The sequence below is a fragment of the Rhodnius prolixus genome, unplaced genomic scaffold (assembly GCF_049639745.1).
Source record: "Rhodnius prolixus isolate KJV_2025 unplaced genomic scaffold, Rpr scaffold_5, whole genome shotgun sequence".
Lineage (NCBI taxonomy): Eukaryota > Metazoa > Arthropoda > Insecta > Hemiptera > Reduviidae > Rhodnius > Rhodnius prolixus.
In genome coordinates, this window is record NW_027411624.1 from 13,038,924 (window position 1) to 13,062,743 (window position 23,820).

At 35.5% G+C, this 23,820-nt stretch overlaps 1 long non-coding RNA gene across 1 annotated transcript in view; it reads left to right on the forward strand.

Annotated features, from left to right (window-relative positions):
- Nucleotides 1-24: 24 nt before the first annotated feature.
- The window catches only part of LOC141458294 (uncharacterized), a 36,976-nt gene continuing 13,180 nt past the window's right edge, over nt 25-23,820 (forward strand). The window contains exon 1 of the long non-coding RNA XR_012460874.1: nt 25-603. This is a non-coding gene — a long non-coding RNA (uncharacterized lncRNA). The remainder of the gene's footprint in view (nt 604-23,820) is intronic.

Here is a 23,820-nt window from a genome sequence, read left to right on the forward strand (position 1 = left end):
ACTTTTATTTATTTCTTTTTTTTAACTTTTAACTTTTATTTCTGCATTTTTTATTTGCCATTTGCAATGTACCAAAATAAAATGAAATTGGTGATATTTTTAGCAAAAAATTTTTAGCTGAAAGAAAATTTAAGTTGTGTGAGTGTTCTCAAGAAATCATTGATATTTTAGAGTCCACTAAAAAAAAAAAAAAGATGAAATAAAATCCTTAATTCACTAATTACACATTGATTAATTACATTTTATTTTGGTTGATTATGTATTAAAATAAATGAAAATAAAAGTTAATCCAACTACATAGATAACCTTAGCCAGCTGATCAGCTGGTCAGCTACCGGCGGCCAACTTTAACCCCCGTTAGTCGTGTCGCTTTATTAACGTGATTTTTTTTAAAGTGGATATAAGTGAGTGTCAAATTGAAGTTCTATTTTATAAGTGTTTAAGTTATACGTAGTGCGTGATATATTAAAACTGTCCGGTATCACTGTATAAACTGCGAATAACGTTGTGAATTATTTTAAAATGTGTCAAGTGTTAAGTGCTATTGGACTGGTGATCTACTCCTACTGAGGTGCTGATGAACTTAGATATTTCTTAAACAAGGTAAGATTTTATTATCAATTACTTATTTATAATTTCTATTATATTTTTATTTTTCTTGCATGGTCATAGCCTGTTATCATTTAATTATTACTTACAAATTATTATTAATGCTTCTTGAATATACTCATTGTAGGTTAATTCTTTGAATTTAAATACTACAAAAATTATTTAAATTGATTTCCAAATCTTCTTAAAGTATTGCTTAATCTTAACATTTTAGAGCACTATATGTACAAAATATTATTCTTTGTTTAAACATATTGTTTTACCGAATTGTTTTCTAAGCTGTTTTGATGTATTCATTGATCTTTCGTGGTTTATCGACAAATAAGTTTAAAATTAGCTAATTAGCACTTCTTATGATGGGGGATTGATAACTAAACCTTCTCTATGTGTTCTTTGAGCTTTCTTTTACATTGACCATAAGTTCAAATTAGTGTTTTTGTCTTATATTTGTAATAAATATAAGTAACAAGTCGAAAAATATCAAATGCTTCTACAAGTAGAAGTAACTACAAACCAAACAAGTAAATTCCTACTAATTAAGTCACCAAATTATGCAGTTTCTTTTAAGTGCAATCGTTGTAAAAATACAAGTATATTGTTAAGGGACTTTGTTCAATGCTACAGGAAATCCATTGCATGACTGTGTGTTTCTGGTGAACGAAGTGACGTTCAGTGAATTATTTTCTGTAGTTGTTTGGTCAGTCTTTTACTAGCTGTCATTCAAATTTGGTAAAGGTATGACACAATAGGTTTTAGTAGGGTCTTTTACGTTATGTTTATGTTGTTAATAAGTGGTTATAAACTGTTTCAGTTGTGTTGTGATTGATGCAGTTTTGTATTGTCAACGTCCAGAGTTACGTAGATCTAACACTTCTTGATCTTTCTGATTCTAAGAGATTGCTCGGTTGTTTTTAGGGATCTTAGGTCTTCATTTCGTAACCTTCATGGAGAGAAGATTTTTTCTTAAGTTTTCGATAGGTTTAAATTCTATTCCATTTATTTTTATTTTTTTGTTTTCGAACCAGTTTGTTATAAGATAAGTTGATGTCTGTAAGTCGGTGATGGTTTTGTTAATTTCTGAATTGTCGTCTTTGGTTTATGACATTGTGTCGTAAGTAGCTAACATCGTTATCCTAGGTTTAGGTCTGTCCATAGTGTAGAAATTGAAGAGAATAGGACTTATTACTCCCTGAGGCAGGCTGGCGAGAATTGTCGTCGAGTACTGTAGATGTTATTGAACCTTACCCAGAAAGTTAGGTCTTGTAAAAAAGAATCGCATAATTTGAATAATGTCATTGAGAGCGTAAGTCAACCTAATTTTGTAAAGCAGTCCAGCATGTCAGAATTGTCAAATACATCCGCTAAATCTAGAAATATAACTGCTGTACACTTTCTGTTTTCAATTTTATGAACGATATGTTCATTTACTCGCTTAACTTGATATTATTGATAAATGCTTTGGACCTGTACTCAAATCTGGTGAGATGGTACGTTGTGTTAGACAGTCAAGTTATGTAATAGCTGTTAGCAGATGAATTTGCCCACTTGCAATTATTTAAATTAATACATAAATTTCCAATGTTTGAGTTAGACAGACAGAAACAGTTTGTGTCGGTCACATTACTCTAATGTTTTCAAATTTGTTTACTTTGTCTCACCCTGTCTATATGGAAGTGTTAGAATCGTGCAGATTTTCTATAACTAACTTCCGGTCCTTTGAACATGACGGAAGTAGTTGGTACAAATCCTTTTGTGTGAACTTCTTTTTTTTTTTATAAATGCTGAAGTAAAATTAAAGAATCGTAGTGGGTATTCAGGGATACGCATGTTTTGTGCGTAGGTAAGGTTTTAGAATTGTAAAATGGAAGTTGTGAGAACGAAAGCTGGGACAACTGAATCATACCTAGTTCATTGGTATTGTCAAATAATTTTTAAATTAAATATTGATGAATATGTGATTCTAATCGTTGAACAAATAATGCATAAAGAAATAAAATCTTAAATAGAAGAACTTTAATAGTAGCGGACATGCTACTCGCTCTTACATTCCTGTTTTTCTTTTTATTTGAGAGGTTTGCTCAGCTGTGTCGATGTCGTATTTGGTTGGGAATGAGACTTATTTGCAAACAGGATGTCTGTAGCGGGACAGTGATTGCTTTTCCTTACAGAAAGAGAGAGAAAATTCAGTTCTAGTTTTCTCGAGTGTTTGGATTTTCATATTTTTTTAAGATGGCTCCAAAGAGGAAATAAAGAAAACTAAAGACAATAAATAAAAAAAGAACTCTTTTGTGTAGACCCAGCTATTATTATTTTCTTTTCTCCACTTTTTCACTTGTATTTAGAAATGGAATACTTATAATCACTCATATTTTGATGAAAAAGCACAATATTTTCCCTCATTTCAGGCTGAAAGAAGCATTTTTGTTTTTTTTCTGAGAACCATTGACGCTTCCAGTCATAAAGGACAATGACACACCTCTTTTCCGAGCATTTCCCCATCTTAAAAAATAAAATACAAAAAAGAAAACGAACAAACGAACTGAAGGAAACTCCTTTCCTAATTACTGGTTTTAATGAAAAAAAAAAAAAAAGATGTCGAAAAAGGAAAAGCTTCTAGTCTCATTAGTATAATTAAAGGCTGAGACTATCTTGATTATGAATTCGAGTATTTTGCCAGAGATCTACTTTTCCTGGCCAGTTTTTCCGGTGCTGATGAGACGCTGAAGAGAGAGAGAGAGAGTACCTACTTCTGGTTTCTGACTTGGAACTTCCAGTCGCAGATTGGTTTATGCAATGGGGCCCAGCCTTTGTCTTTTTCGTTGAAATTAATTAAAAAAATGTTGACCTATATAGACACACACACTAATTGACCATTTTATTTTGTGAAAATGAAAGCACTTTTTTGTTTTTTTATATGATTCGCATTTTCAAAAATGCTTATTTAAAAAAACAAAAAATAATTGTATTTCGAATAATTATTGAGGTGAAAAAATTGCGCTGCTTTTTCAACTGAAACTTGACAGATTAACAAGAAATGTGCAACATTTATGCTGTTCAACAATTTTTTTAAATTTCATTCGCATTCTATCTTTTTTAATAAAAAATAATTAGAAAGAGTTAAAGTTGAAAGTTTACCAAAGCGATAAATTGAATTGAATTCAATAAATATTTTTTACAATAAATATACATAAAATAAATACAGAAGTATAAATGTATTATAAATCTCCTTAACAAAAACTTACAGTTTAAAATGTTAAGTATAAGGGTTGATTAAACGCCAAAATGCACACAAATCAGCAGGTAACCAACATTTCATTCATACTTCATTGAGTAATTTTACTGCATTAACTTTTTATAAAATTTTTTTAGAATTTATTAGATGTCACAGACCCTTATGCTGGCCAGTTCATTCATAATCTGTGTCATCTAATAAATTCTAAAAATGTGAAGGAAACGTTAATGCAGTAAAATTACTTAAATAATATCAATGAAGTATGAATGAAATGTTGGTTACCTGCTGATTTGTGTGCATTTTGGCGTTTAATCAACCCTTATACTTAACATTTTAAACTGTAAGTTTTTGTTAAGGAGATTTTTGTACCTTTTGGATAGATTTTTCTTTTTGTCTAATATTTGGGTGGGGCAAACTCCCCTCCTTATGAGGCATAGCATCGAGACTTTTAAAATACAAGTCTGAACAAAATTTCGATTCGAATGACACTTCATTCATGAAAATCGGTTCACGTCTCGATAATTTGAAACGATTGCTATACTTCCTCTTAACAAGTGTAAGAGCAGAATGTCGTTTTAATGTTACGTAGGTAAGCCATAACCCTATGATCCTACCAAATTTTATCAAAATCGGGCCAAGAATTACAGAGATATTAGAAATAATAATTTTGGAGGGGGCCTTACATAAAGGGGGCTAACTCCTCTCCCATTCAATGTACAGCGTCGAGACCCCCAAAAGGCACATCTACATAAAATTCCGAATCGAATGACACCTCATTCATGAAAATCGGTTCACGCGTTTAGGCGCTACGCAGTTTACAAAAAAGGTAACAACAACAACAACAACAACAAGAACAACAACCATTTTTGAAAATGCAGTTTTTGCTCATTTTCAGCAACTTTTTTCTCGAAATCTATTATATCTATGTTGTTGCAAAAAAATTACAGTTGTAAAGGAGGATTTGCCCTACATTTTAAAGAAAATTTGGGAATTTTATCTTTTATAGAAAAAGAGAAAAAAATTATCAAAGTTGGGAGTTTTTCAACGTTACGCTTTTTCGTGCAGTTTTTGATGATCAACCCTTATACAACTGTCCTACCGGACAGTTTTAATTTTAACCTTCTTATCTAGTGAAGAAAGAGAAAAGTTAGGTGAGGAGGATTGGAATGCAGGGAAAAAAGGAGAGGAAAAACCTGCAGCTAGTGTAGAGAGTTAGAGTAGGATATGTTTTAGTCTTCTGTGTCTGTATGTTGTAGAAGGATCTGTAGGAGGCTATGTCCGCGGCAGAGTGGATTAGGATGGCAGTCTAAAATGGAAAGGAGTTTTGAGCAGACGATTTTGGATATAGTAGTGTACCGGGGGATATTGGATGCAATCTCGGTGGAGTGAGTCAATTCTAGTGCGTCGTGGAGAGTCTGTTGCGGGTCTGAGAAATTTGTTTTGCATTATCTGAAGTTGCTTCAAGTGCAGGCTCCAAGCGGAGCAGGCGTAGAGCAACAAGGGCCTAATGAGCACTTTGTAAAGGAGGAGTTTGTTAGTCATAGTCATTTTGGAGTCACGTGAGAGTAGAGGAAATAATAGTCTTGTAGTCCAGTTTGCCTGAGTTTACTTTTTGTCCTGAACGTGTGTCGTGATACTTCAATTTGCTGTCCAAAGTTAAGCCTAGGTACGGGATCAGAGTGTTATTATGTCTGATTTGTCGGTTAAAGGTGGGTCTGCGTTTGGTGAAGAGTATGGCGTTAGTCTTATCGTGGTTAATTTTAACTTAATTAATTTTCCATTTACTGCAGAATTTTGTTAGTCTGTCTATTGCGAGTAAGTTTGTTGGTGATGGTGTCCATTCTCCAAGATGACGTGTTAAAGGCCACGTTATCAGCGTACAAGGCAAGGTTGACATGTGGAGGTTTGGGGAGAGGATTTTTTGTAGGTGATAAACAGGATAGGACCTAGGATGGAACCTTGGATCTACTCGTAACTCGTTGTTACGCGGTTGTCTAAAAGGAAATTGACACGTTATTTCCCAAAACAGATTTACAAACATTTCTGCCTAGAAAATCTAAATTATTTTTACAATTTCTGTGCTAAATACAAAGTTTTTAGAGTGCCTTTTTGTAATGAAGGTTTTTACCCAACTTGTTTTCATGGATCTTTTCAGGGACTTTTTTTCCCCTTATGACCACATTAAAATGGACATAATGGATAATTTAGGAGTGGATATAAAATTAAAGATTTATTCCGGGTACGGCCTACATTTCTAAAACAACCACTCTATTTTACAGTGCCAGGAAAATGTAGACTGCTGAAAATATTACTAAGCTGGCCACGAGTCATTTAATGAACGAAATTTTTCAAAAAACAATTCTGTTTCCACATATTTACAGGAAGTTAAGTAAGATTTAAGAATATAAAACAATGTCAACGTTTTTATTTTTGGTAGTAAAAAAGGTGAAAGGTTCTGTAAACAATGCCCTGCGTGTTTTCTAAATATTAACTTTGTATACACAATGGACTAAATCTTGGAGCCAAGAAAGAGCATTTAACCTGTCAATGTGAGTGTGGATATATTATACAGACTGTATGATACTACAGAATATATTGTAATATCTAAAGAATACTTTCATATATATTAGAGAAAGTGGAATATGATGAGGAAATTAATGAATGCGCCTGTACCATTATGTAAACAATATACAGATCCAGAAGTCACGGCATATGTAACCTATGTAGGGTACGCATGAAGAACAGGATAGTAGTCTTAGGATACGCTGTAAATATCCTTAGGGTTGATCTGCTATTCACAATAATATAGTACTTGCCAGTAGGTTTGCAGTTTTGAAAGGTGTATTATACGATATGCGTGCGAACACTTTCACATATTTATGCATTTATCATAAATGCTTTCGTGAATGTAACCGTTACATCATCTCCACATTTTGATTGAGATGCGTAGGTGGCGGTAGATCGTGAACAACTAAAACATATGATTGCGATCATTTTTTGCTACCTGCATCATACATAATTCTATTTTTGCATCAGTCGGACTTTTAATGAATTATATGCCTTTTAAATAACTGAATAATATTATGTTATATTATTTGACAGGTTATTGTTTATTACGAAAATAAGAAGTTTGAATTAGAAACTGGTGTTTCAAAAAATCCAAACACTACGTATTTCCTGTTTTAATGGAATTGTGGCAAGATTTTTTGGTTTCAGTAATCTTCGTTCTGCTTTTTGTCCGGGTCGATGTTGTCCAGTTTCAGTGCTTCGTTGGTCCTTCATTTTCTAGGAAATAAGTGGACGTTGTTGTTCATGAAGTCTTTAAGTGTTTTGAGGGTACTTAGAGCCACCAAGTATAGTTCATTCCGTACAAATCAGCACTTTATTTTTGGGAAACGTGAAACTTATACACTGCAGGGTATTTACCAACCGTCAAACATTTGGACAGAGTATAGTCATGTAACTTATAGACTAAAATGCGTATGAAGCACAAATGGAGTTAGACCCGGATTCAGGTGGGAATAAGGAGTAAAGATGGCGAGCTAGAAAAGAGGAATTGTGTGGAACGGCAGGAGAGCTTTTAGGAAGAGGACCGAGAAGAAGAAGAAGAGAGGCTCTCCACGCTAAGGCGGTAGAAGAAGCGTACGGTTATGGTCAAGGTTGCCACATTAAAGACTCAGCAAGGATTCTGATGAAGGGCGAGCGTTTAGAGGCACGAAAAGCTAACAAATATTGTTTGGTTCTGGGTTCAATCCCTGGTCTTTAATATAAAAAGAGTTTACTGTAAAGTACGTTTGTTTGTCGCCTCCGTCAACGACACTTAATCGGTAGATGGACGTAAAGATCTGCCTGAAAAGAGGCATTACTTAACTTTTCTTTTTTTTTTTTGAAAAAGAAGTTTTAAAGCCGAAAATTAAACCATTGGTTCAGTGATCGATAGTAGAATTGTAGGGATGCATTCCTTACAAGAACAGAGGAATTGAATACAAAATCTCGTGAATACCAATGTGAAAACGCTTAAGTAGTAACGTCTAAATTAGGAACTCGCCACACAAAACGTTTAGAAAATTAACAACAAAACAATGATTCGCTTATTCGCAATGACGAAAGAATTTTCTGGCTATAAAGAAAATGGAGAATTTAAACATTTTCAGCTCCAAACGGATGTGTTAAAATTGATGCACACTTTTTCGAAGATGTTTTTTTTTTTAAAAAAAAGGTAGCCTTTAATTAAATTATCTTGCAGTAAGAAAACGGAAAGCAGAGATAACATTTAGTTGTTACTGTTGTTCGTAAATGAAAATTCAATGTAACATTTTTTATTTTTTGCATTTATTTGTGCTACAATCAACGCATTGGCGCTACGTATAAGTAACAATGAAGCATATGAGTGGAGAAGTTACCCAGTGATAACACTCCGAAACATTAGGCTGTTAGTTGCTCTCTTCACTTGAGAGGAGATCACGAGGCCACCACTGTCTCTTAAGACGTCTTGTCCGGGTTATCAGAAAGAGTTCTTGAAGAAAGATTTTGAGCTATAGGATTTATGTGAGAATGCAGGTTGAAATGAAGTTTTCTGTATCGTGTTTTCAGCAACTTGAGTGACAAAAGGAATATGGAGACATAAAATGAAGCGTGTTCATTAGTTCGAAGTATTTTAGATTGAAGAGACTGAATCTTTGAAGATTGGTGCGTTTGGTTGAACCCCACAGCTCTATTCCATACGCCCAGATGGGTTTCAAAATAGTTGTATAAATTAGTCTTTTGTTGTCCAGTGAGAGAGTTCTGATCTTTCGTCTAAAAGTCTTTTAAGTGGTCGACAGCGTCTGTTTAGTTCTGTTCTTGTAAGTCTAGTGTGGGGGTTCCAAGTAAGTCTTTGGTCTAAGTAAAGCCCAAGGTAGCAGGCAACGTTCACTACTGGTAGAGGTGTTAGGTTATAGAAGACTTGAGGAAGAGTAATGCGACGAACAGTGATGTTTTGAAACTTGGTTTGAGACTTTCTATGTAACAAAAATTGCTTTTTCACGGAGCAAATAGTTATGAAAAGATACGATATGAGAAGAAAAGTGTAATTTTTACGTAAAATATTATTTTGGTTAGCCTTGGGAGCCATCTTTCTTTTGTTATGCTAGTTAAGAGCCAATAATTATTTCGATATCAAGTTTCCGAAATCAAAGTCAAAAATCTAGGCAAAAACTTGCTCTATTAAAACGGGTAAGGAAGTTGAATAAACTGTTCGAAATATTTTTTAAATTTTAGTTCACTTCCTGGCTGTTAAATTTTTGGAAGGTTATGTTTTTTTTTTTGTGGAAATCTCGACAAAAATAATTTTAATAAATCTAGATGTCAGCTGGCGGTACATAGAAATGAATCTGCATATATTATTTACATGGGGAATTTATTAAAGATACTATGGCGGCCATGCCGTGTTGGTACTCGGCGAGAACATAATATGGAAATTCTTGCTCAGCTTTGCACAGGTTGTTGTTGGGTGGTGAAGGAGGGGGGGGGGGTAGCTGCGAGCGGCAGCGGCGTAGTGAGAGTATATTCATGTATGTCTTGGTGGGTAAGACTGCCAGGGTAACACTGAGCCGAGAGGATGTCTCGTCTTGGAAATGGTTGAAGGAAACAGGACGCGCGCTCTGTGTAAAGTAGAGTAGGTATGCTTAAAAAAAGAGAATGAAGGTTCTAGGCACATTTCCCAAAACTCTACACATTTCACTTTTATGTTACTCCTGTGTATTCACATTTTATATACATATATATTTTTTTTTAGAAAGGTAGGGATATGTTATGTCAGGTGTGGCTGGAAGGAACGCTGTTTTATTTTTTCTCTTCCCAGTGTTACCACCTACAGTCGAGTGAATATTTTCTACCAGAATATTGTACACCATAGAGTGTCTTTGGAGGCGAAGAGGTAGAGCGACCGAACTTGTAGAAATGGCTAGCTAGGTCTCTTGGTCCCTTGTCGCTTTGTAAATGGGCCTTCAACATTGCCCTACGTTGTCCTAGATAAGCAACCCATTCCAGGAGAAAGTAGCATTAATATGGAGCACTGAACACTCGCAAGACTTACTCAAATCTTTCTCCAAAAAACAAAACGCTTAAAAACTAAAAAACTTTTTCAATAAACTGGTACTTCTGATAAGCCGATTTTCTTCGAATTGGGCATTTTGGTTTCAATAAGGTTTCATAGATCCAGAAACCAACACTGTTATGATATTTTAAAAGAAAGCCTAACCATTTCTTTCAACCAGAACAGCTTTTAATCAGACAACAGAAGATTGATTTATACTACTATTTTAAAACCATGGACACCATCACCAACAGACTTACTCTTGCAATAGACAGACTAACCAAATTCTGCACTAAGTGGAGAATTAAAATGAACCACGATAAGACTAACGCTATACTCTTCACCAAACTCAGACCTTCTTTTAATCGACAAATTAGACACAATAATTCTCTGATCCCGTGGTCTACCCACGTTAAGTACCTAGGCTTAACTTTGGACTTCAAACTGAGCTTTCACTGCACACGTTCAGGACAAAAAGTAAACTCAGGAAACTGGACTACACGACTATTATTTCCTCTACTCATACGTGACTCCAAAATGACTGTGGACCAACAAACTCCTCCTTTACAAAGTGGTCATAAGGCCGATGTTGCTCCTATGCCTGCTCCGCCTAGAGCCTGGACTTGTAGTAGCAACTTCAAGAAACTCCTGACAATACAGAACAAATTTCGTCAGACTTGCGTACACTCCTATATCTAAAATCGTCCGCTGAATTTCCTTTCCAAGTTAGACTGCCATCCTAATCCACTCTGCCGCCACATAGCCTCCTACAGATCCTTCTATTCCCTACAGACACAAAAGAACCACATCCTTCTCTAACTTTCTCCTCTAGCTGCAGGTTTTTCCTTCCTTTTTCCCTGCATTCTTATCCTAAACCTTAACTTTTCTTGTTATCCTCGCTTGCTATGAAGGTTATAATTTTTTGTACATTGATACTTCGTATGTTTACTTTTTTGTACATGTTATTTATTGTAATGAAGAATCATTCTATTCTACTACTTTGAAACCCATCTGGGCGTATGGAACAGAGCTGTGGGATTCAACCAAACGCTCAAATCTCCAAAGAATCTCCAACCTGACTATACACACTGAACTTAACATTCCTTTTGTCACGCAAGTTGCTAAAACATGATACAGAAAACTCTACTTCTACCTACTATCCCATATAGCAGGCAGTTAATTTTTTATCATATTGAAACTATGAATCAGTCACCAAAAATAATGAACAGTAAAACAGTTCAAGATTATGTTTGTTTTGTGTAAAAGAAATGAAGGAGGTAACACTTAATTTCCTAGTTTCTATGTAATGGGAAATATAATTTTAGTTCAGTATTATTTTTACAAAAATGTTTCACAATTCATTAACATATTGAACAATTCACATGCCCACACCATGCTACCTCGCTCAGTCTGTCAGCATGAGACGGAAACTTAAGAGAAGTCGAACTCTCTACACCAAACTGGTTAGTCATCCTGTGATGATTGAAACACATTCTAAAACTGGTCCGGGGATACAATAAACATCTTTAAATAGAAGCGCGTGCTTTCAAAAAATAAAGAAAATAACAATAATATAACCAATTTGGGTAATTTTTTTCGTTTAGAATAAAGAAGGTATGTAAACAGAGGAGCGTGATGCTAAAGTCAATTCCAGGGGAGGTGAAAAGGTCCTCCCAATTGAGGTGATGGAACAAATCTCTTGGGCCGGACGAGGGAAGAGAAGTACCTATCCAGGACTGGAGAGAGCCAAACTCCTTATCTGTCTCCTTCCTTTTTTTTCCTTCTGTTTTGACCGAATAAGCTGATCGCAGACTGAATGAGGGTTACGCCCTTAGATAAATCCTGGGTATGCTTGTGTGTATTTTGTTCTTCTTGGTGTGCTCTAAGCGGCGTATAGAGTGAAGAAGAATAGTTAAGGGGTTTGTGTGCACGAGTCAATCCCCCAAAGTCTCTTAGCCCCCGGTATGGTACAGAGGAGACGATGGCGGAAGGTTGGTACAATTTACGGGCCCGATGTAAATTCTTGGCTCAGTATTCTCCCAGTTGGGTCTACCACATCGTCCTCCATTCCGTCTACGCCAATACTAACAAATACAGAAGTGCTTGATTTAGGGTTCAACCAACACCAACAGCCCTTCCGATTGTCGGCCCTTCTTTCAAACATCTAAAAATAAACAAACCAAAACTTCTGTGAAAGAGTTTTTTTTATATTTTTTTTACTACAGTGAAGGAACAACTAAACTGGATCTTGCTAATAATTTCCATGGCCACAGATTGAGCTGCATTACCATCATTAGGAGTGGTGAACTTTTTAACTGATTTCAGCGCCTCGCAGCATTTTAATTCGAATTCCCCTTCTATTGGACGCTTATCTCTCTTTCATCTTGCACTATTTGAAAATCTGTAAATTTCGCTGACTATTAACCGCAACATCGCTAGCTTTTATGACCAATTTTGCGCATAAAGCTGGTTTCCTAACTTCGTAGAAGTGCGGTTTTATTTGAATGTAATGTAAATGAAGACAAGTTTCGGCCAGCGAATTGAAGTAAACTACACCATACGAGATTCCCAATTGGCATGTTGAGAATTAAAGCTTCGCGATTATTATTCTAATATCACATTCTGTATTCAAACATTCTTGCTTGCACTTCATTTAATAATCTACGTTTATCTCTGTCGCTCTGTCCTTTTGAAAAATCTATCTAATTTTATCGACTCTTTTACCCAAATTCTATTAAAATCTAAAACTCCTCCTTTACAAGGTGGTCATTAGGCCGATGTTGCTCTACGTCTGCTCCGCCTGAAGCCCTGACTTGTAACAGTAACATCAAGAAACTCCAGGACAACACAGAACAAATTTCGTCAGATTCGCGACTAACTCTCCACGACGCACTAATCATTGACTCACTCCAGAGGACTGGCATCCATTAGCCCCGGTACACTCCTTCATCCAAAATCTTCTGCTCAAGCTCCTTTCCATCCTAGACTTTCATCCTAATCCACTCTGCCGCAACATATCCTCCTACAGATCCTTCTATTCCCTACAGACACAAAAGATTGAAACACATCCTTCTCTAACTTTCTCCTCTAGCTGCAGGTTTTTCCTCTTTTTCCTTGCATTCTTATCCTACACCTTAACCTTTCTTGTTATCCTCACTTGCTATGAAGGTTACAATGTTTTGTACATTGATTCTTCGAATATTTACTTTTTTGTACATAGTTACGATAATAAAGATTTATTTTGTTCTATTCTATTCTAAAACACTCACTTATAATTTCTTGTAAAGGAAAGGATTGCCTTTGTATGGATTTTTAAATCATGCAATTGAGATTTCGTGAAAAATAATGGTTCGGAATTCTCTCGAATCCGAAAAAAGTATTTTTTACGGATTAGTTACGAGTATTTGTGCCATTATTTTTGTTTATTCAAAATTTGTTTTAGAACAAAATCCAGTAAACTGAGCTGACAGTTGCTCGAAAACAAAGTTATTTGCATATCATACGTATTTATAAAGCTTCCCCAGATATTAACTAAATTAAATAAATAGCAAATAGTATTTTTAATAATAGATGGGATAAAATACAAAGTAATATTTGATTCTCGCCAATTGATAATGTTGATCAACCTCTCAGAAATTCCCAGGTTATCAGTGGGCAAAACATCGTTATATAACCCAAACTCTGGAATGTCCAGTTTCCCTCTAAACCAGAAAATTCCAAATAGGGCATAACTTTAGCAGCGGAAGGAAGTATGAGTGAATCTGCAGGGGTATTAAACAAATTCATAACAAGTTTATTTTAAATAATTGCTTAATTTTAACTCCACGCCCTAGCCTCCAAATATTTAAACAATGGCCAAATTTTAATATTATTTTAATGATAATAATAAATTTAGTTATTTATTTAACGAACGTGCAATTCTATGTTCTTTGTAGACTACAAAATTTAATGCATACATTATTTAACTTGCACATGCAATACATACAAAATGTGGGCAACCAACATTAAATAAATACTCGTTATTTGGAAATAGTATTATTTATTTAAAATTGGTTAAATTTCATGTAATTATTGTGACATTTACAATTAGATGTATATAATATGTTAATTGGTTTAAACAAAAAGCTATTGTATAAATATAATAGCAATAAATAGAATGATTGTTGTAATGTAATTAACACATGTCTCATTGCACTTGAAAAAATAATGTGCAATGATTATTTTAGTAGCTTCTAAATGAAGTTTCCTTGGATTTTCGGCTTTCAATTTTAAAAATTATTAGGATTATTAGGATTAGGATTCATCCTTTGGCCTAAGGTGTTAAACTTTAAAAGCTGAAGTTAAATTCTCACTCCAAAAAAAAAGTCAAAGTAATGTCTATTTTACTAGCGATCTGGTATCGTGAACGGAGGCGACTAGCAAACATTCTTTACGGTTAAATTTCCTGATTCTTTAAAATAAATATTAAAATAATAAAATCTATATATATAAAAATGAATGTGTGTCTGTATGTTTGTACTCGATAGATTCAAAAACCATACCATCGCCGTGAAAATTTGTGAAATTATTAGGTATATCCCCGGGAAGGTTTTTGCATTTTTTTTTTTTTAAATCTTAGTTGGGGTTCTAGGTGCACCCGAACAAATATCCCAAAAATATCAAAATAACATTTAATTAGTAATATTTGTTGAAAGTGTAACCATGAAAACCATGAAAAACAGTTTTTTGCAATTATTAATACGAGAATAAATTATACCGAAGATGGTGGAAAATCCATTAAACTAAAAGTACTCAACAATACTATTGATGTTGATAATCGTTGGGTAGTACCATATTCTCCATTACTACTAAAAACGTATTACGCACACATAAATGTTGGGTACTGCAATTCAGTGAAAGCTAGAAAATATATTTGCAAATATGTGAACAAAGGAAGCGATATGGCAGTGTTTGGGGTGGAAAATACAACTGCATCTAACGATGAAGTCACCCAATATCAACTGGGACGCTTCATAAGTAGCAATGAGGCTGTATGGCGTATTTTATCATTTTCCATTCATGAGCGATATCCAACGGTTGTTCATTTTGCAGTACATCTTGAAAATGGACAACGTGTGTATTTTACATCAGAAAATGTACATGCAAGAGCAATGTCACCACCGCCAACAACATTAACTGAATTTTTCACATTATGTAGAAATGATACCTTTGCAAGGACACTACTGTACTCTGAAGTAGGGATAATTTTATTGTTAATTTTCATTTCGATGTATTGTATACATTTGGTCATTAATAAATTATGTTTGAGGTATCAAAACTGCCTTTTTGTTCAAACACAGCAACGTGTGAACGGGTACAGCAAAATCTAAGGCCTAATCTGGGAATCGAACCCAATACCTCAATAGATATTAGCTTTGCTTTAAGTCAAATTCTGATGAACAATCGCAATCCTGATGAACCAATCACTGTAGATAGAACTAAATCAGGATAAGAATTAAAACAGTTAATCCTTGTGTCCGATTGTAAATACTCTATTAAATCAATAATTCCAATTCAGACATCTTAAACTTTTATTTGTAAATAAGTTTACAAATATTTCTTGCAGCATACCTGTTAATCAACCACAAGAAGACGCCTGATTATTACTGGGATGTCCAGAAAATAATGCAGGATTATGGTTTTAAAAGAAATAAATAAATAAAAATTAATGATTTATAACTATTTTTATCAATCAAAATAGTCTCCATTACTTTCTATACATTTCTGCCAACGTGTGGGTAACTTTTCCATGCCTTCTGTGTAGTATTTGGAATCCTTAGAATTTATAAATCCAGAAAACGCATTTTCTAATGTTCTTTAGTCAATAAATTTCTTTTTCAAGAAATTTGGTATTTTGTAAATACCGGTCCAGATGTCTAAAAAAAAAAAAATGGTAATCAGTAGGCGAGAGGTCCTGTGAGTAGGGGGCGGGTGTGGCAGAGTCTCATAGCCAAGCTCCAACAATTTTCGGGAAGTCAAACGGTGAGGTATGTGGCCGAGCGTTGTCATGCAACAGAATTGGCCCCTTTCGATTGACTAAATATGGCTTCATTATTGCCAATTTCGGATGCGTTACGTGAATTTGGTTACAATACGATTCGGCATTGATGATTTCGCCAAGAAGCTGTAATGAATCAGTCCAAATGAAGCCCACCATAAGTAACTATCACCTTTTTTTTTTGATGATTTTGGGGGGCTTTGGGAAATGTCGTGCTGCTTCTCCTTTGTCAAGCCACTGGCCAGAGCGACTGCTGTTGTCGCAGAGGATCCACTTTTCATCGCAAGTCACAATTCTGGACAGAAAAGGATCGCTGTTGTTTCGGCAAAGAAGTGCAGCACAAAATTTCATACCACTGATTTTTTTTTGGCGGTCGTTAAAATGTGTGAGTAACCCAACTTTCAATCTTTTTCACCTTCCTAGCCTTGAGATGGTCATCGACGGTTGCTTTGGTGACTTCGAGTTTCCCTGCCAGTTCTCGAACAGTTGTTCTGGGATTTTCTTCCACCAAAGCTCGGAGAACGTCGTCATCAAGGGCAGAACTTCTTCCACGGCCTTTTTTTATCTTCAAGGCTCAAGTCTCCCTCTCGAAATCTCTGGAACCACCGTTGAACAGTGCACTCACTTATACTGCCTTCGCCCCAGACATCGTTGATATTTCTGGCCGTTTGGGTCCTCGTTCCGGCCGAGTTTGAACTCGTGAAACAAAATTTTGCGAAAATCACGCTTCGACATCATAGTAAAGACTGATTTATTTCCAAGTAGCAAAATGTTACTGAGGTAAAGAAACAGTTTTGTCTGAAAGAGGATTAATAAGTGTTCACAATTATAAAAGTCAAAAGTCCATTAAACACAAACAGTTTACTATTTGGAGGGGTATTTTAAAGAAAATATAAAATCCTGCATTATTTTCCGGACAACCCAATAGAATATTCAGTAACCTTTTAATTTCTGCCCAGTATTGTTCGTCACTTTTTTTCACTTCACTTAAACCTGGGATTTTCTCTGTAATTTCAGAAATTGTAACATCTGTCAACAGTTTAAACATTTAACTGCTATTAATTACTAAAGATGTACACGTATTAAAGTTGTTATTGAACAGGTAAATTAGTGAATAGAAACCGAAGATGGACCAAAAGTTGGTAACATTCACTTTAGCAAATACTGGGTTGAATTTAGCACGCTCTCTAACCGCAAACCCACGGTCGGAGCGCATCCCATACCATCCCACTTTTCCAAAACTAATTAACGAGGGAAAACACTGATTAGTCTTCCCTCTCTCTTCTCTAATGGCATTAATTTATACGTTTCTATGTAAACATAATTTAAGTTATTGCATCGCTTGAATATTAGTTACCAAAATTATACTAATAATCATATTATCAAAAAATTAATTTAATTATTTTTCCTCCCCAAAAATTTCAATGTTATAACTGACAGTTATTCCAAGTTCTTTCGGAAAATAGCTACACTTGCCATGTGCTCAAATTTCTTCCTACATTTTCTCGACTGAGATGACGTCAAGGACAGTCGGAAGCGATGGTTCTACAGTCTAGGATGAATGGTCTAGGAGTCGATGTGGATTGTAGGGCTCAATAAGTGGACGTTGCGCTACCAAATCGTGTGATTCTATTCACTAAAACATATTGGCGATCATCTGTAGACCGTCCAGATGAACAATACTCCATCATATCGCCCATAGAAATGTTTGGCTAAAAAGGTAGTTGTAACTTAGGGCTAAATTCCGATACAAGTCTTAAGTCTGTTCCATTAACGTTTTGATCTCCATGCAAATTGTAATTCTCTTTGCAGTTTTGCTGGTAAATGGGCTCATGGACAAGATACGAGCCAACTTGAGTGCTATTGTCGACTTAATTTTTCGATATTTTGCCTTTGTTCACGCCAAGATAGGCTCAAAGGAAGTGATCCCAGTCTCTTAGCAGTCTATACCTTTTGTTTGTATATTGCTCTTAAGTCGCTAGTTTCATGATACCTCTGGTACATTGAAGACCAAGGGAAATAATGCGTAAAAAACAGTTGGTAAAGACCAATTGAATCCTCCAACTTGAACTGAAAAAAGATCAGCATAATTAGTTTCTTTTGGCTAAATTGAAATACTTTTTAAAAATTAAAAAAGTTAAAATCAGAATGATTGAATCAAAATCATTTGATTCCCATGTATGTGTATAGAATTATTCCTCAAAAAATTCACACTAAAGTAAGAAGTCGCTTCAAGCGTGATCTAATCGCGTCAATCTAATTTAAATTTATTTATCGAGACTAGTAAATGATCAATTAAATTAATAATTAATAATTATCAATCAGAAGTGTTGCTCTTTAGAACCCCAACGAGAGAAGCCAAATTGCATGCTTATAAGAATTCACGTCCGGCGGAAATTATTCTTTATGAAACAATAATAAGGCCGGTAGTGATGTACGGTAGCGAGACTTGGGCAATGACACAAGAATGCGAGAATATGCTGAGGATTTGGGAGCGAAAAGTGCTGCGGAAAATCTACGGTCCGGTGTACATTGACGGGGTGAATGGAGGCTCCGAAAGAACGAAGAACTCAAGAAACTATACGGAGAACCCGACTTAGTTTCTTGTATCAAAAAAGGCAGGCTGAGGTGGCTCGTCCATGTTGAACGGATGCCCCATCACCGAGTTCCTAAAAAAGTACTATATGGACACCCGGGGGGCGCAAGACGTAGAGCTCGTCCCAGGATAAGATGGTTAGATGACGTAGAAAGAGATCTGCGAAAGGTGGATGTTAGAAGATGGCGCCTAAAAGCCGAAGACAGGAAGAGTTGCACTTTCTCTTAAATGAGGTCCAGGTCCTATTATAGGACTGTAGCACCATGGGAAGAAGAAGATAAGACGATTTTGAGACCTATCGTGATGTACGGGAACTAAACGTGGGCTCTTACTAAGGAGGATGAACGCTTTCTTAATGCCTGGACCCCATTCTGGAAGGTGACAGATGGAGGATAAGGACCAACAAGGAAGACAGAGCTCTTTATGCTGATCAGGAACATAGTTGGCCTTATCAAACAAGGAAGGATTAGATGGTTAGGTTACTTGGAACGAATAGGACAAGAAAAGAATAGCCAAGAAACTCTTTCTTGGACATCCAGAAGAGGCTAGAAGTAGAGAGAGGCCCTGAATGAGATGGCTCGATGGTGTTGAACAGGATTTAAGAGATTTGGGAATATGGAGAAGAGCGGCCCAACATTATTGAGGCAGCCAAAGATCCTTCATGGACTGTAGTGCCAAACAAGAAGAAGTAGTAAATAATCAAAGTACAAAGAATATCAAATTTTCAGAAAGGATGTAGCGCCAAAATTCTGACTTTTCCTACAGGAAGTGAGGTGAGGTGGGTGCCCTGAGGGAGCTGTGACTCAATAAAGTTGTTTCGTGGTTACAATAAAACAGAAAATGGCCAAGAGACGGGAAAAGGAATCATCGAGAATCCCAGAACGAGTCCTGCGTAAACTTAGTCAGTTTTAAACTACAGGGTGGGGCTTAAGTTCAATGTGAAACTTAGTTGAATGAAATGAAATACCAGCTTCCACCTCATCTGAAGAATCCTCCTGAATTTTCTACTCCAATTTTGATTTTCATTATTATTATTATGATTTAAAGTCAGCCAATGCCTTAACTGATAATGATTTTGATGACTAGATACAAAAAAACTGAAAGAAAGAGGGGTTAAAAGTAAAATAATTTGAAAAGTTATAAAGAAATCAAAAGATTTTTTTGTCCCGTTCAAGCAGCCAATTACAAATCAAAGCTTAAACAAAGATCAGCTTAAATATCAGAACCATTATAATTCACAGTAAAAGCGATTCAATGAGATTAAACTGGTGGGCTAGCTGAAACAAGGAGGCTAGAAATAGTAGCGCTCGTAACTTAGTAAAGATCTGGAACTCGAGACTTGCAAATAACATACCACTCTAGATTGTAATTAATTTCTAGAACTGGAAAGGTCCCAGACTGAGAAGAAGAAGGTAAAAAACAGAACAAAAAAAAAAATAATAAAGATAAAAATCAAAACAGAATGGAAGGTACGCAACAACAATCTTTGAAATTTATGAGTATTTCAATTTTTTGTTTTCTGTTTCTGCCCCCCTCTCTCTTGAATTTTGTATGCATACAAGATGTAAACTAATTGCAACATTTCCTTTGTCGTGACTTTTTTAAATTTCAGTAATTCATGTGATCAGTTTTTTTGAATCTAATAATTTATTATTATTTATAAACAAATATTGTTATTGGTATTTGATAAATTCATTTTTGCTTGCCTACTGACTATAGTCGAGCCATTACTATCAAGGAATTGTCCTGTTTCCTCAGGTACTTAATGAAGGATTCCTGGAGAAAAAGATCAGGAATAAAAAAGCCTAAAAAATGATTTCTCTTTGTCAGGTAGGTTTTACGTCCAACTACCGATTATGTATCTTATACGAGGGTGGATAGGTAACATATTATTTAACCACGTTTACTCACCGGTGGGGCTCCTGTCCACAGCAATCCTCTTCCTTGCACAGATTTGGCTGCGCTACCTTGGGCTCTACATAGACAAACGACTCACGTGGAGCCCACACACTAGACTTAAAAGACAAGCAATGACAAAACGTAACTACTTTACAGACTTCTTGGACGACGCTTCCAAATTACCCACTGAACTTAAACGATTAATATACAGTACTATTCTCAAACCTATGTGAACTTACGGACTAGAGTTGTGGGGTTCAGCCAAACATACAAAACATACGGACTGTACAAACATTTCAGTCAAAACTCCTCCGACAGATAGTTGACGCTCCTTTCTACGGTGACTAACCTCACTCTTCACCACGACCTTAACATTCCCTTCATAGACCAAACCGCCAAGACGAAATATCAAATATTCCATACTGCTCTCTCTACTTGCTCAAATCCTCTTGTACTGTCTCTCGCCTCCTCTGACATCCCTAACAACTTAGGGTTACCTGCTAAGCCCACTGCTTTTCTCGATTTTCTTGGATGAGTTGCCCATTTGTCTTGTAAGTGGTGTTCGTTTTTCAAATACTGTAATAAAGGTATTAATGTACGCAGACGATATCGTTTTGATCAGTGACTACCCGATTAAACTCTAAAGAAATATAAACATTCTAGATGCCTACTGTATGCAGTGGGGTTTAACAGTTAATTTAGAGAAATCCAAGATATTGGTATTCAGAAAAGGAGGGAGACTATCTTCTCGTGAGAAATGGTTTTACAGAGGGCAGAGGATAGATACTGTCAACAGCTATAAGTATTTAGGTGTAGTTCTCACTCCTCGCCTCTGTTTTAATACTCATATCAGGGAAAAAGTGTCTTCTGCTAAAATGGCTCTTAACTCTGTTTGGTCGGGATTGCTCTCCCAAAACTTAGTTCCTGTTTCGCAAAAGTTCCAGCTTTTTAATTCTGTTTCTAGGTCAATTGCTGCTATGCAGTACAGGTCTGGGGTTTCCTACGCTACGATGAATTAGAAAAATTATTACGTTTTTTTATAAAAAAACTTTTTCGCTTACCGTCAATAACCCCAAATTTTATATTGTATTTAGAGACTGGTGTGGACTTGTTGGAGGTGTTTACACTGAGACTGCATTTCAAATATTGTCTAAAAGTTTTGAATCTACCTGAGTACCGTCTTCCTAGAATACTTGCATTGGAAGTAATTAAACGTAAAGTATTCTGGTTTGAACACTGGATCAATCTTTTTGACAAATATTCTACTGGTTTCTTCCCCTCAGTTGAGAATATGCATCTATGGAGTGGTCAGTTGCCTGTTCTGTTGGATACTGTTAGGCTGGCGCATCGGGAGGAGAGTGTAGAAAAAGCCAGATCGTCGACAAAGTTCTTGTTCTATAACAAATTAAACTTCTCGTTAAATCTTTTTTCTTTTGAGCGAGATTCCCAGGCCAACTCTTACCCATTAAAAGATCTTTGCTGGTTTTTTAAATTGAGAGGAGAGTTGTTGTTTTTGAACTGTACTCCTTGGGTCGAAAGGCAAATTGAACTCTGCTCTTTATGTAATTTGAAAGTTAGGGAGGATATTATGCATTTTTTGGCAGTGTGTCCCATACTGTCAGAATTTCGAACAAGGTATCTGGGTGCGTCTACCTTTTCTGAGGCTGAGATGGTCACTTTACTAAACTCTTTTAATAAAAATTTAATTATATTTGCTAGTCGTGCATGGCAGTACCGATATTTCCTTGTCCAAGAATTTAATTATTAAATTGCTGGAATATTGCATATTTCTGTTTTTTCTTGTTTTATTTTATATCACTTCATTGTAGTTAAATTATTTTATTTTATTTTTTTGGCACTTTTTGATTTTAAGTATTCTTATCTTGTTTTATTTGTTAATATTTGATATTTTGTGTAACCCCAACCTCCGGCTGACGGAATTTATTCCAAGCCGTACATACTTTGTATTCAAGAATTTTTGTTCATTTTCTTTTCTATTTCAATAAAAGTATATTATTATTATTATTACTCCTCGACGGCTGAATCGCCAGTGGCCCCGCGACTTCCTTACAGTCTGAAGAACTAAATCTCTCCTCTCTCCTACTCATATTCTCCTCTTCACATTCCCCTATCTCATCTAGAAAGTGCTACCGCTGGGTAGCTTCTCTCCTCCTGCTCTTGCCGCACCAGTTCATCTCATTCACCTCCTATTTACTTATTGTATATGTTTATACAGATTGTAAATTACAAAAAAAAATATTTAAAAATAAAAATAAATAAATAAATGGTGTGCTACTTGAACAAATGAGGGGACGAAATTTAGAACACTTTTTTTAAACAACTAAATTTGGGCACTTTACCCTATCCCTTGACAAATTGAAAAAAATAATGTTGGATTTTCCGTGAGTTATACTTACTGTCCATGTACCCGTAATATAGACCCATTTGTTAAACCCATAAACCCAATTTTTCAGTCTCAGAGAACAACGAACCGGATATTTCCGGGTAGTTTTTAATCGAAAATAGAAAATCCGACAATCAAAATACCCTTTCCCTTTAAGCGAAAAGAAAAGGGAAATTATTTCTAAATAGCCTAGTTAAATTGGGTGTTCAAATTACAAAGGCTATTATTTCCCGTTTATATAATATTGGTAAATCAACTGAGCTTTAAAAGGGGGGCCTGTAATTAGGTTTTGGTTCAATTTGTTAAATTTAAACACCCTGACGTGAAGGACAGTAACGCAACGGTTGTTTTGCAGCTAGCAAACTAGGCTTGTACTTTAATGGCTACATAAATTACCTCTCTCCCCTCGCTCAGCTATACTGGTTACGCCACTAGCCTTTCCTCTTTCAACAAACCCACTGTTCACTATATACACGTTAATATACATAAAACTCATTGAGTTTGGTCTCAAATTGTCTTACTAGCTTCATATTAACTGTAAGCCTAACACCTTTCACATAAATATATACCAATTTTATTAGTCCTTAATCAATCTTTTATTGATCATTGTGTAAATAGCTTATCGTTAATTCGGCTTATGTAAGTGATAACTCTGTAATTACACGATTGCCTTAAGGATACTTCTTTTCGGCCAATCATAAACCATCTAAGAGTTGGACTATCGTACTAGGATGGCTTGATTGTAAGTTGCAAGTCCCCGCAATGAACTTATTAATAAAAGAATTGATATAAATGAAATTAAGCTACATTAAGCAGATATTTATTCCCTTATTTTTCTCTAAACTCCTCATTAGTTTACTTCCCTAGATCAGGGGTCGGCAACCCGCGGCTCGCGAGCTCTTTTATCCAAATTGTATGGCTCTTCAACCTGTCCAAAATATATTGTATATTTCAATTTTATTGAAGC